This window comes from Colias eurytheme, chromosome 16 (assembly GCF_061535395.1).
Source record: "Colias eurytheme isolate Ceu_HAF_F1 chromosome 16, ilColEury1 Martin Lab GWU primary, whole genome shotgun sequence".
In the NCBI taxonomy this organism is placed as follows: Eukaryota; Metazoa; Arthropoda; class Insecta; order Lepidoptera; family Pieridae; genus Colias; species Colias eurytheme.
The window spans coordinates 7,663,236-7,675,613 of NC_142995.1; the positions used below are offsets into that span (position 1 = coordinate 7,663,236).

Here is a 12,378-nt window from a genome sequence, read left to right on the forward strand (position 1 = left end):
TCAACAAAATGTATAGCTACACATTTGAGAATAATGCATAGCGAATACCTTAGGACTTTTGTCATATTAACAGAAATAACAAGGCTATTTGGCCTGTCGGTACCAACAGTGTAGAAATTTGAAAAGACATCGGAATGCACAGCGGGTAATGAAAGACTCCTCACTCTAAATGGCGGGTTATTCGTGAATCGCGACAGTATAATCGCGTGAACGCCGTAATTGGCCTTAATCAAGCGAGATGGCGTGCCGCTCGGGGCTATGTCGGTTCTATTGAAACTATTAGTAAACTTTATTGCTCGAATAATTTCATTGTGAATTCACTTGAATCTAAATTATCGTAATCTATACTCGTCTACTGCTATTACGACATAAAGTTATAACTTTTACTACAGTTATTTGTTAGCGTAATAAAAGACTCCTTTTAAAGCATGAATAAGTACTCATTCATGTATTATTTACGGCTCGCTTCTCTGCAGCTCTTTGTGGTTTAAACATAAATTGAGTTATTTATGAAAAGATAATGAGAGGGCTTTTGTGTTGGGAACAAAGTGTCGTCGCCGTTTATGAGATTGTAAGATTTCATGTCTACTCTAGGTAATTGCTTGTTGCGTCACGGTCGGTAATGTCCTTAGAAATTTCTCAGGGGAAATGGAAAAACATGAGAGCTCTTATCTACGCATTACTGCTTCGTACAGTGATTTACGATTTGACTACTGACGTGGCGAATGCACACACTCGCCCGGACCGGTTCCGTTCGAAAAGACAAGCCTTGTTGAGAAATAGACGCGAATTGAGTGCTAAACATGTGGACATGCATGCATACATGCCCGACGTAAACAAGTGCTACTGATGGAGCGATAAAACTAGCGCCTTGTTTTCAACGTTTTACATCGTTTTCAACAAATATAACATCAATAATCATCATTGAATTCCTTATTACAATATGCAAATGTCGAACCTATAACCTTCAAAATGACTCAATATTCACATTAAGATCCTTCTGGGAAGGATTGTAATTGTCAAAGGAGTCAGGTATATTTCCAGTAGAAAAAAAACAAAGCATCCAAATGACTCACGTGTTGAAATTACGAATAAATACGCTCTATTGTTTCAACTAGCAGTTGTTATCGAAACCAATTACAGTAAATAAATTTCAAACGACAGTCTCATTGAGTATTTGATGTTGTTCGTAGGTCGTGATTAAATGGAGCCCCATTACATTAGCATAGCGTTTAGTCGGAGAACAAGTCTCGGAATTGAACATTGGACGCGATGCGCCGCGGGCACACGGCAAATTGCCAGTGGGCGGCGATATGATCCCGCGACCCCTCGATAAATATTCCATCTAACGTACTTGCATGCCTCCCACCAATAAAACATTTCAATGTCGAGAAACACGATATACAAAAAGAACAAAGCGAAGTCTTTGAATGTAAATTAAAATTAATCCACCCGGAAAACAGAAGGATATGAAAACTCAAACAAAAGGGACAAAAGAAAAATTTCAAAGTGGAATCGGACGAGATGAAGGAGCAAAAAGAAAAAAGGTTCGAAGAGAGAGCTCTCGGTCGGGCCGCGGCCTGCGCCGGGTACCAGGCATGCATACCGCAACTGGAGTGTTCAATTAAGCCACACCGAGATCTAATCAAGTGTGATTTTAATAGAGTGCTGTTGATTGAGCAAAGCGGATCTCGCAACGGGGCTAAATAACAACTAGCAACAAACGTAACATTTCCAATATAAATTTTATTAACAATGCATATCGAATAATTTTCCACGAGGCGCATCGAACAAAACAAAGGAAAAGTACACAGAAAATGTTTGTATTTTGAATAAATCCATCGACAGCGGTCACGAAGCGACAACATTTGTTCCGTTCCCCCGTTATATTGTTCAGGAAATAAGTGGTGCGCGTCAATGGGCGATCCTATAAATGTGAATAGCAAAAGTTGTGCCGAGCTTGTAATGTTTCTGTTTCGCGGACCGCCCGTGGCGCCCCCCGTTGTGTTGCCAGGAATAAAAAAACTGTTATAATACGGCTAGCGATATACTAACGAAATGTTTTAAACATTTGCACCGAGCATATCCCTAATTGAATTGAGATACTGAACGTGAACATGCTCATGATTGCACGTTATTCAGACAATAATAGATGCGTACCTATTTATTAGCGTTCAATGTGCTATTAAATGTTCGAAACCGATCTGCATCTCATTTGCTTTAAAGCTTAACATTACGATATCTTGATTCAATTTATCAAACAAGTTTATTTTGCTGTAGCGCAAATAAATTTATAGTAGGTACAATCATTATTTATTTAAAAAGATTCAGGTCTCGTTTGTATTCACAGATAATATCAAAACGGTGATTGAAGTAATCATAATGTTCACAAAATACAAAGTCAATATTACATTTACGTTGTTAACTTAAAAAAAATTATTATTGTGTATCCCTCAGATCAGAAGCAGAGACAAGGATGAAATAAAAATCGTGATACAGATTATAATATGTGTGAACTAATTTTATTTTAATAAAGGACATTCAATTTATTTTATTAAATTATCGATTACAGAATATAATCGAATGAAACGGTACTTACTTTGGGCGAACCAACTCATTTATTCAAACTAATATTATAAATGCGAAAGTAACTCTGTCTGTCTGTCTGTTACTCAATCACGCCTAAACTACTGAACCAATTTTCATGAAATTTGGTATGGAGATATTTTGATACCCGAGAAAGGACATAGGCTACTTTTTATCCCGGGAAAATGACGCAATCCTGGAAATCCCACGGGAACGGGAACTATTTGGATTTTTCTTTGACTGCGCGGGCGAAGCCGCGGGCGGAAACCTAGTATATAATATACTGCTAAGAAACATACCAACACCAATTTGTCACATTAAGTTATAACCATAAACTTCTAATACGAGCTCGTATAAGGAAACTAGTCGAAACGGCGAATTGCAAAAAGCGGTTTATTCCATCTATTTAAAATTTGAAAGGATTTAAATATTTATAAGTCTCAGTATTGCGAGAGGCTTGTCAGAACAATTTAGTCATAAATTATGTTAATAATCTTCGGTCGTGTTAAATTACCACGTTTTGACTGATTATACAACTAAAATTTATGGTTATAACTTAATGTGACAAATTGGTGTTGGTATGTTTCTTAGCAGTATATTACTAAATGAGTTGGTTCGCCCAAAGTAAGTACCGTTTCATTCTATTATATTCTGTAATCGATAATTTAATAAAATAAATTGAATGTCCTTTATTGAAATAAAAGCTTAGTAATATGCTAATGTAGCTATTAATCAATTATAAGCTGTTTAAAATACACTTTGCTAATAATTGTATCTTAATTATATTTACAAAGTAATAATACCGACCTTCTGAGATGTTTAGCAATTAAATATAACACATTGTTACAAAGGTTATCTATCCTTATACCTATTTCTCTGGCGACTAGCACCAAGTTTGGCTTTAATTAAATATTATTCAATGTTAATATTAAAACAAATAAATGAAATGTTATTGATTTTAAAAAATAAGCTTAAAATTGTGTTTTATTTACATATATCAGATCTTGAAATCATATCAATTTTAGAAGACAGAAGACTTGTTTCTTTATACCTGACCGTAGTTTATTGATTTTTATATTTTAATTAATATTAATATTAGTTTAATATTTAAAATAATGCAATCACACATAAACCACCATATTCAGAAATAAACAAAGAGACGGAGATATGACAAACATAACATAGGTATTAGCTTAGCTGGTCATCACAAGAACTTTCACACATAGGAACGAACATCGTTTAAAATGTCTGAGAGTCTGTACTCTGTAATATTGAAGTTCAAGAACATTTCATGTTGAGTATTGATTTACTTATTCACTTAAAACTTTAATAAATCATGCGACGGAGATTCCCTTGTATTTGGAATAATTATATGGTTTGGTTAGATTTTTTAACATACATATTACATTTTTTCAGATAATAACCAAATCCAAGGTATTCTCACCTATAAAAAAAGGAAAAATTAACAGCATTATACATATTTCATCGACATTAAATGCTCGAAAAGCGTCTAATGCCATATGTTCACACAAGGCTTTTTACACTGTAATAAAAGTAAAGATAAGACCGCGACGTATGAATAAATATATCACTGTTCCGATTCCAACACCAATATTGAATCTAAAAATCATAACAAAGGTAAAATTGCCCTATTGGCCGTTAGTCACAAGACTGTATCTGTACGACTGTCTGCAGACAGTAGGTAGGTGTCTACTTATCATTCCCAAGTGCCATCGAGTTCGACATCGTAGTTTAGGACCCTTAAACCTCTTCAGTGAATCCTTTGTGTAGCAACGCTTTAACGTTTTATAAAGACTTTATGTGTCAAGCATTCGTTAAGTCCCAAATTAAGTACGCATCTGAATTGAAAATTCAAACCGCTTAGGCTCAAGTAATTTGTTTTACAAATATGTTGTTATGTATTTTTGTCACCTTATAAATTTATATTTACATAGCTCATGAATTTATGATAAGATAAAGTAGACAAATATTTATGGGATACATCGAGTCGACTTGTGAATTTTAACGATTTTGTTTATGAATATGATATCATACGCGTGAATAATGGTTATTCAAATATTCGAGATTGAAAATAAAATGAATGTTTTTAAAAATATACTGTTGTAGCTCAGGAGAAACTTCGCGAAGAGTCGCCATTTGGAGATATTGCTTTGAGGTGGACTTAGTAAAAACAATGTTATCTTAAAGGTTCAGATGCCAGCACATCTCTTAACATAGCAATGGTGATATAGGTACATAATTATCCTACTATTTTAGACTTATTAATTTAAAATGCTTTTAGATTTTATAATACTAAAAAAGAAACAATATAGGTAATCATACCCTAATATACGAAACAGTCATTAATTTTATATTTCCTCTTTATTAAGTCTACTCTTTGTGTGTTCAAGCGCGGATCCAGGGGGGGGGGTCACGGGGTCATGACCCCCCCCTGGGCTAGGTCCACGACCTAAGTGGACCACTAATTTAATATTAACTTTTTTAAATTAACAAATTAATACTGTTCAATATGATGTTTTTATTGAATTTTGAGACATAAAAGTAATAAAGAACAATGAAATCAATTACAAACGGTAACGGAAGAGAATATAACAAAAATTATAGAAAAAGTTTATTAGGGTCGACCTGTGGTCGTAATTTAAGGACAAATAACAGGCTTTTCGATTTAAAAAAAAAACTATAACTGCGGAATAAAGTGTAATGGTAAAGTTGTATCTAATTAATTTTTTTTCTACAACTTTTGCTGTTACACTTTTCACACAAAACCTCAAATATCGAAATATCCCAGTTCGTGGATAAGACATAAAATAGCAATTTTTTTTCAAATGAACACTATAAAATACAGTCAAATTACAACAAAAAATCGGCCAAGTGCGCGTCGGACTCGCGCACCGAGGACTCCGAGCAAACATATTTTTTTCATTATGTTGTATCTTACAATTTTGTTTAAAGGATTTTTTTCTTTATCTGTGCTTGTAAGTGCTTAAGTCGTTGCTTTTAACCAAATTTCAAGACTGTGTTCACGGGAAGTACCTTGTAGGTTTTGATTGATGATTCCCTTGCAAGTAGTTGCGAATTACAGAATATGCGGCTCTAATTGCTTTTTCTTCAGATTGCGTTGACATAGAATTTGAATTAAATAACAGATTTAAGTTATTATAGACCTGAGTTCTGATGTGAATATCAATTAAATACATGTAGACGTTCATGAGTAAAGGGATTTTAAGTTTAAAATTACATGTTTAAAAATATTTTTTTATTAAATTTAATTAAATAATTAGGGTTTTCGCAGTTATTACTACATCTGTGCTATAACACGATACTTTTGACTCAATTTCAAGACTGTGTTTACGGGACAGGGTGCTCCCTGCAGGTATTGATTCCCTTGTTAATGTCGAAATCCTACGGTCTAGGTCCTTTGATGCTGTGAAAAATTCAAACGTTTTAGCCAACGTAATCAAAAGATGCAGCTGTAATTGCTGAAATTTTTCGACACTCCCTAAGAAATCAAAACCTACAGGGTAGTTCCCGAGCACACAGAGTCATGAAATTTAGTACAATCAAACGTCTTATAACGCAGACTAGCTTACCGCCCGCGGCTTCGCCCGCTTTCTCTAAAACCTTATAAATTATATACTATTCCTCTTGAATCACTCTATCTTTAAAAAAACTGCATCGAAATTCGTTGCGTAGTTTTAAAGATTTAATCATACATTAGGAACATAGGCACAGAAACAACGACTTTGTTTACTAATTGCGAAAAGCATGAATTTTTCCTTAGATTATAATATAAAAAAAATTTTAACTTACAACCCTGTTACTCATGAACTCTGACATGTATTAACTTGATATTCATACCAAAAACTCAAGTTAAAATACCTTTACGCTATAATAAAATCAAACTTCTATGTCAACGAATCAATGGATACAGCCGTAAATGCCGAAAAATTTCGCAAATTTCGACATTCGCAAGGGAATCAAAACTCAAAACCTACAGGGTACTTCCCGTAAACACAGAATCTTGATATTTAATATTTATTTAATAGAAACTTACGTCTTATAGCACAGATAAAGGAAAAATCGCAAAAAGCATAAATTTAATATTAAAACATATAAAAATGTTTGTACGGAACTCTTGGTTCGCCAATCCGACTCGCACTTGACCATTTTTTTTAAATCTACGTATAAATTAAATTACCAAAATATAGCTTTTGAAAATTGACCACGTCTATGTGACCCCCCCCTGGCACTAAAGCTGGATCCGCCCTTGTGTGTGTTCTAGAGATAAGTTGAAATTAACAAATAACATTTTGAATAGTTTGTTGTTTAGCATAATTTATTAGTGATTTTATTAGTTTATCAACCCTGTTTGAATAGTTGTTGTCACTGTCAAGTGTCACGATGATTGTTTTTTCATTTATTGAAAAACTTATTTCCTTGCATTTTAAACGCTTTTTAAACTTATTTCGTATTACGACGAATAATTAATCTAAACGTGCTTTTATTTTTGTTAAAAACACCCAAGAAAGCATACGGTCCGCTGCCTTGCACGGTATATAATTTATAAGTTTTTAATTTTGTAGTGTAGGCGGCGCGGCGCAGTGCAGCGTGAGTAATAAAGTAAATGATTATTCAAATAAGATGGTTCGTTTCATAATTAATTACCCATGTATTACCACGCCATGATACCTAATATACACGGACAAAAACTTCATCAAGTTTCGGTTATGTTGATTTTACGATAGGCACCATCATGTTCGCCGGTCATTATTAAAAAAATAGATATACATATAGGTAGGTACATATTATGAATGCGTATGGTAACTTCTAAGCACAGCTTCTAAGTAATTAGGTATTACTTGTATACGTAGTATATTATTATTAGTCTGTGGTATTACGATGAAATTAAAGATTTAATGAGAGCGGAGATGATATTAACTTATAAGTTATTGTAAGTTTAATTATTTTTAACCTTTTGAACGCCAATGACATCTATAGATGTCATGCGCAATCGTGCCCTGTGCGCCAGCGACACCTATACATGCCAAGAAACAGATCATAGATAAATACAAAATAAACATATTAAACCTTTACTTTTACGTGTTTTATTTATACAGTTTATGAACTGAATCCCCAGTTATTACATAATTGTACACAGTAAACAAAATTGCCAAGTAGTTATTCAAATATTTGATGACAAAAAATAACTTAATTAATGGCTAAAAAAGCATGTTCTCTCGCGCCAATGACATGTATACGTGCCTACTAGTGATGTAGTGTAATATTCAAGTAACTTCATTAAAATTTCAGCGAAATTACTCTAATTCGCTTAATTTTTGTAATAACTACAAAAAAAAATATATAAGCTTAGTCACTGAGAAAAAAGGTAAATACTACATTCTTTGGTATAGGTCTACCAGAATCTGATGGCATATTTATATTTAAAAAATAAAAGATTTTCATGTGGCAACTTTATTTGACAACTATCAAATTGGTTGTCAAATTATTTGTGTTGATGATAAATTTTTAGGATTTTGTCTTCAAAATCTTCGAAATGTTGATAAAACCGCTGCGATCACAAGCAAGAGGTGTTGTTTACAATGTGTATAGGAAAATATTCGATGAAGAAGGGTCAAACACATCACAATTTTCAATTTTAAGGCGCATGAAAGATTTTATTGATAAGTTGGACTTACCCGTTTTGATACTTTAAATTAAAAATGTTATAAATAGGTAACTATAATATTGTTTGTTGATTAAAATATAATTTTATAAAAACTTATTACAGGAGTTTCCAATTCGGCTATTTGTCAAGTCCAAGGTGTACAAGTCAATTTTATAATGTGTTAATACTTACGAAAATAAACATGATTTTATTTTATTATTGTTTTATTTTATTAAAAATTATAAACAATCGTTTAATATATGTAGTAAATAAGTTTTGATCTGCATAATCATTACATCCATATTTTCACATGCCATAATTATATATATTCAAATATAGGTAAGTATGTGTAAATACATAATACATATTATGTATTACCTTTAGAAAAGTAATATGTATATTATACATGTAATAAGTACCTACATAATAATACGTGGATATCTCATTATTAAATACAGTATTATCCACTTGTGTAATGTGACTAAAGATATTGAGGACAAAATAAAAAATACGCAGTATCAAGATCGTTCAGTCCATTTTCCCTAGGGTTGCACACTCAAAATTTTGATTTCCCAAATTGCCATGAGATTCTGGTTTACCTATATAATACCATATTGTCTATATTGTGGATATTGTTGATTTGAATATTTTCCTTTTCGCCAATCATGCGCATCCCTAGCACAGTATCGATATGCAATCCCTTCTGCGCCATTGACATGAATAGATGTCGGACTGGTGACGTCGTAAGCGCGTGCCGTGTTGTTAAGTGCGGAAAGTTGTAAAAATATTTTATCGAGTATTGCCGAGAGTGTGAGTGCCTTTATTAGAATATTCTTATGATACAAATTGTCGCTATGTCATATCAAAATATGGTAATTGACCTAAATAGGTACCTACATATAATTAGTATTTGTAATAACTCAAGTATTAAACTAAAATATGATTGGAAAATAAATATGTAGTTTTAGAGCTATTACGCACTGTCGACCAGTATCATGCAATTCCCTTTATTTAAAGGTAATAGTTGTTTTGATATTTACAAATAAACACTCCACAATAATACCTATAGTTCATATAAACTTAATAAATAAACTCGATAAGTTACAATAACATACAGCTACTGCACATCCCTAATCAGAAGCGAGAGATTATAAAAAAAAGGATGGTTGCCCGCGCCATTGGCATGTATACATGCCAATGGGGCGTAACTGATAGAGAATAGTGCTGTAACTTGCTGCAATTTTATATGTATTTTTGTATCTCAAAAGGTTGATTTTTTTTGTTGATAGTTGCTATTTAATGTGGTCTTAAGTTTTTACAGTAGGAGATGGGGTTAAATAAATATTATTTTTGTGTTATAAGCTGTTTATTCAAATATTCAGACGTGAATTATTATGTTTATCGATAACATTTTGGAATCCCTACTATTTTCAAGGTTATCTCATTGAATTTGTGGCTTGGCGTGGAGGGCACGGCGATGCGTTTTTGCTCTGGCGGTCAAAAGGTTAATAGTTACATTGAATAGGGGTTGTTTAATTAAAATTCTATAACCCGATATTAATTAATGTGACATGGCATAGGTATATACCTATATAATATTATTATGGAAAAGTTATTTATGTACCTAAGGATGTATATTTATTTATATGATGTAACGTAGCCTTTTATACCTAATAATAACGTGCGACGAATTCCGCTCATACAGGAACAAAATAAGGAAAAAGATCGCTCGTTCTTGTGCCGATTCATTTAGCATACAAATGCTTCCACTTAATGCTACACACATGACACCCATGGTTCTATATCAAAGATTCTACTGTAATAGTACAAATGCCTTTGAGCTGAGGTGGTTATGGAAAATAAAATATACAAGTAGGTAACCTAGTTCGATAGGTATATTTTTATTTAGAACTAGCGGTCCGCCCCGGCTTCGCCCTTGGTACATATTTACGTTTTCTCTACATAAAAACCATCCTCGTACTTCAAGGAATATAATAAAAAAAGAATTATCGAAATCGGTTCAGCCGTTCTCGAGTTATGCGCTTACCAACACATTTGGCGATTCATTTTTATATATAAGAAGATTGATGTTTTGAATTAGAGGTCTAACAAACTAAACATCAATTATAATTTATGTTTATTAAATGTTAAAATTATTATAAACATAAATATGGAACTAGCAATGAAATCGAGTTCCTTTGAAAATGAATAATAACTCAGCTACTGAAATCTAATTGAATACATCTACTTGGCTGGTTCACACTTTGATTAGTGCGAGTGCAGGTGATGAGTAGTACTACGTGTGGACAGCGACTGTTTAGTGCGAGTGTTTAGTAGGCTGTGTAGTAAAGTGAATAGAAGCGTGTTCTATTTTTTTGCGAGTGGACTGCGAGTAGCCACGTCCCGCGCGCCCTCCCTTCCCCCTCACTCGCAGCGTGCCTGCACTCGCACTAATCACCTTCACTCGCAGTCATGGCTGGTTCACACTTTGATTAGTGCGAGTGCAGGTGATTAGTGCGAGTGCAGGTGTGTAGTGCGAGTAGTGTCCAATTGACTGCGAGTGCAGGTGATTAGTGCGAGTGCAGGTGTGTAGTGCGAGTAGTGTCCAATTCACTGCGAGTGCAGGTGATTAGTGCGAGTGCAGGCACGCTGCGAGTGAGGGGGAAGGGAGGGCGCGCGGGACGTGGCTACTCGCAGTCCACTCGCAAAAAAATAGAACACGCTTCTATTCACTTTACTACACAGCCTACTAAACACTCGCACTAAACAGTCGCTGTCCACACGTAGTACTACCATAGTACTACTCATCACCTGCACTCGCACTAATCAAAGTGTGAACCAGCCATTAATTGGACACTACTCGCACTACACACCTGCACTCGCACTAATCACCTGCACTCGCAGTCAATTGGACACTACTCGCACTACACACCTGCACTCGCACTAATCACCTGCACTCACACTAATCAAAGTGTGAACCAGCCATTAGCATTGTGACCACATGTGACAATCGCGCCATTGTCGCCGCGTTCGAGACGCTCTGTATAAAGACGCTTGTACTAATGACAGCTGTTTATTGACTATGAATATCCATATTCCATTACGCATTCAATTTACATATTAAATTAATCTATGTATAAAGCCTATTACGGGTATAAATAATCCTATTATAAAGAGAATATCTGTCTCTGAGCTCATATTTTTCTTTCTTAACACAATCAGTGAGCAATTTAGGAAAAGCTTTAAGCTCGTGGTATTTATGTCGGTTGTTGAGCCTCGCCTTATCGGCTCCCTTGTCGTCTAATGGGAAGGCAAACAGCCCACCGCTTGTTGACACGGTACGGTTCGGAGTCCGGGCGCTTTATAAATATTTCGAACGCGGCCAGCGAGAGCCATTATCCCATTAAGAAAAGGCATTACTCTATTCAGCCGCCTTATTAATAAATGGAAGAACCGCAGACGCATTCATAATACCATGAATCATTTTCACATTTATAATAATTTAATAAGTCTAGTCGAAATGACAAAGCTTCCCATCATATTCATCGCTACGATACATCGCGCGCTAGCGTGCACCGCCGCGGCCGTAAGACGTTAACGTGAACCTATTTACATACTATTTCGACGTTCATTATACTAAAAGCGCTTACCTTAAGCTTTGCCGGCTTGTTTCACACCGCCAAAACAATCCACAGCTTTGTTTCAATATGCGATCGATACGCACCGACCGACCCTCTACACCGTAAAAGCAAAGTAAATTACTTTTAATCACCATTCAGCACATAAACGAACACGGCCGACCTGTTTCACAATTTAAGTCGTTTCAAACATAACACATACACGTTCAATAGAACATACAATCGCCAGTCAATCCTTGGGGCCATGTAATCAAATCCATAGTAGGTATAAACAAATAACACTGGTGATTTTACGGTAGAAACACTAGTTTGGCGTATTGCACGTCAGCGCCGCATCGAGTCGGCGGATGACCGCGGAACTCGAATGAAGCGAGGAACGCTACGTGTCCCCCGGTACCGAGACCGGTACGACATGGGAGTGAGCGGGATGTCTTTATGTTGCACGCTTCTAGCGAGAGGGAGATGGCG

At 34.8% G+C, this 12,378-nt stretch overlaps 1 protein-coding gene across 1 annotated transcript in view; it reads right to left on the reverse strand.

Annotated features, from left to right (window-relative positions):
• LOC149901920 (uncharacterized) overlaps positions 1-12,269 on the reverse strand; it is a 128,568-nt gene extending 116,299 nt beyond the window's left edge. The window contains exon 1 of the mRNA XM_090110653.1: positions 11,923-12,269. The gene's annotated coding sequence lies outside the window, so the exon portion shown is untranslated. The remainder of the gene's footprint in view (positions 1-11,922) is intronic.
• Between the last annotated feature and the right edge of the window lie 109 nt (positions 12,270-12,378).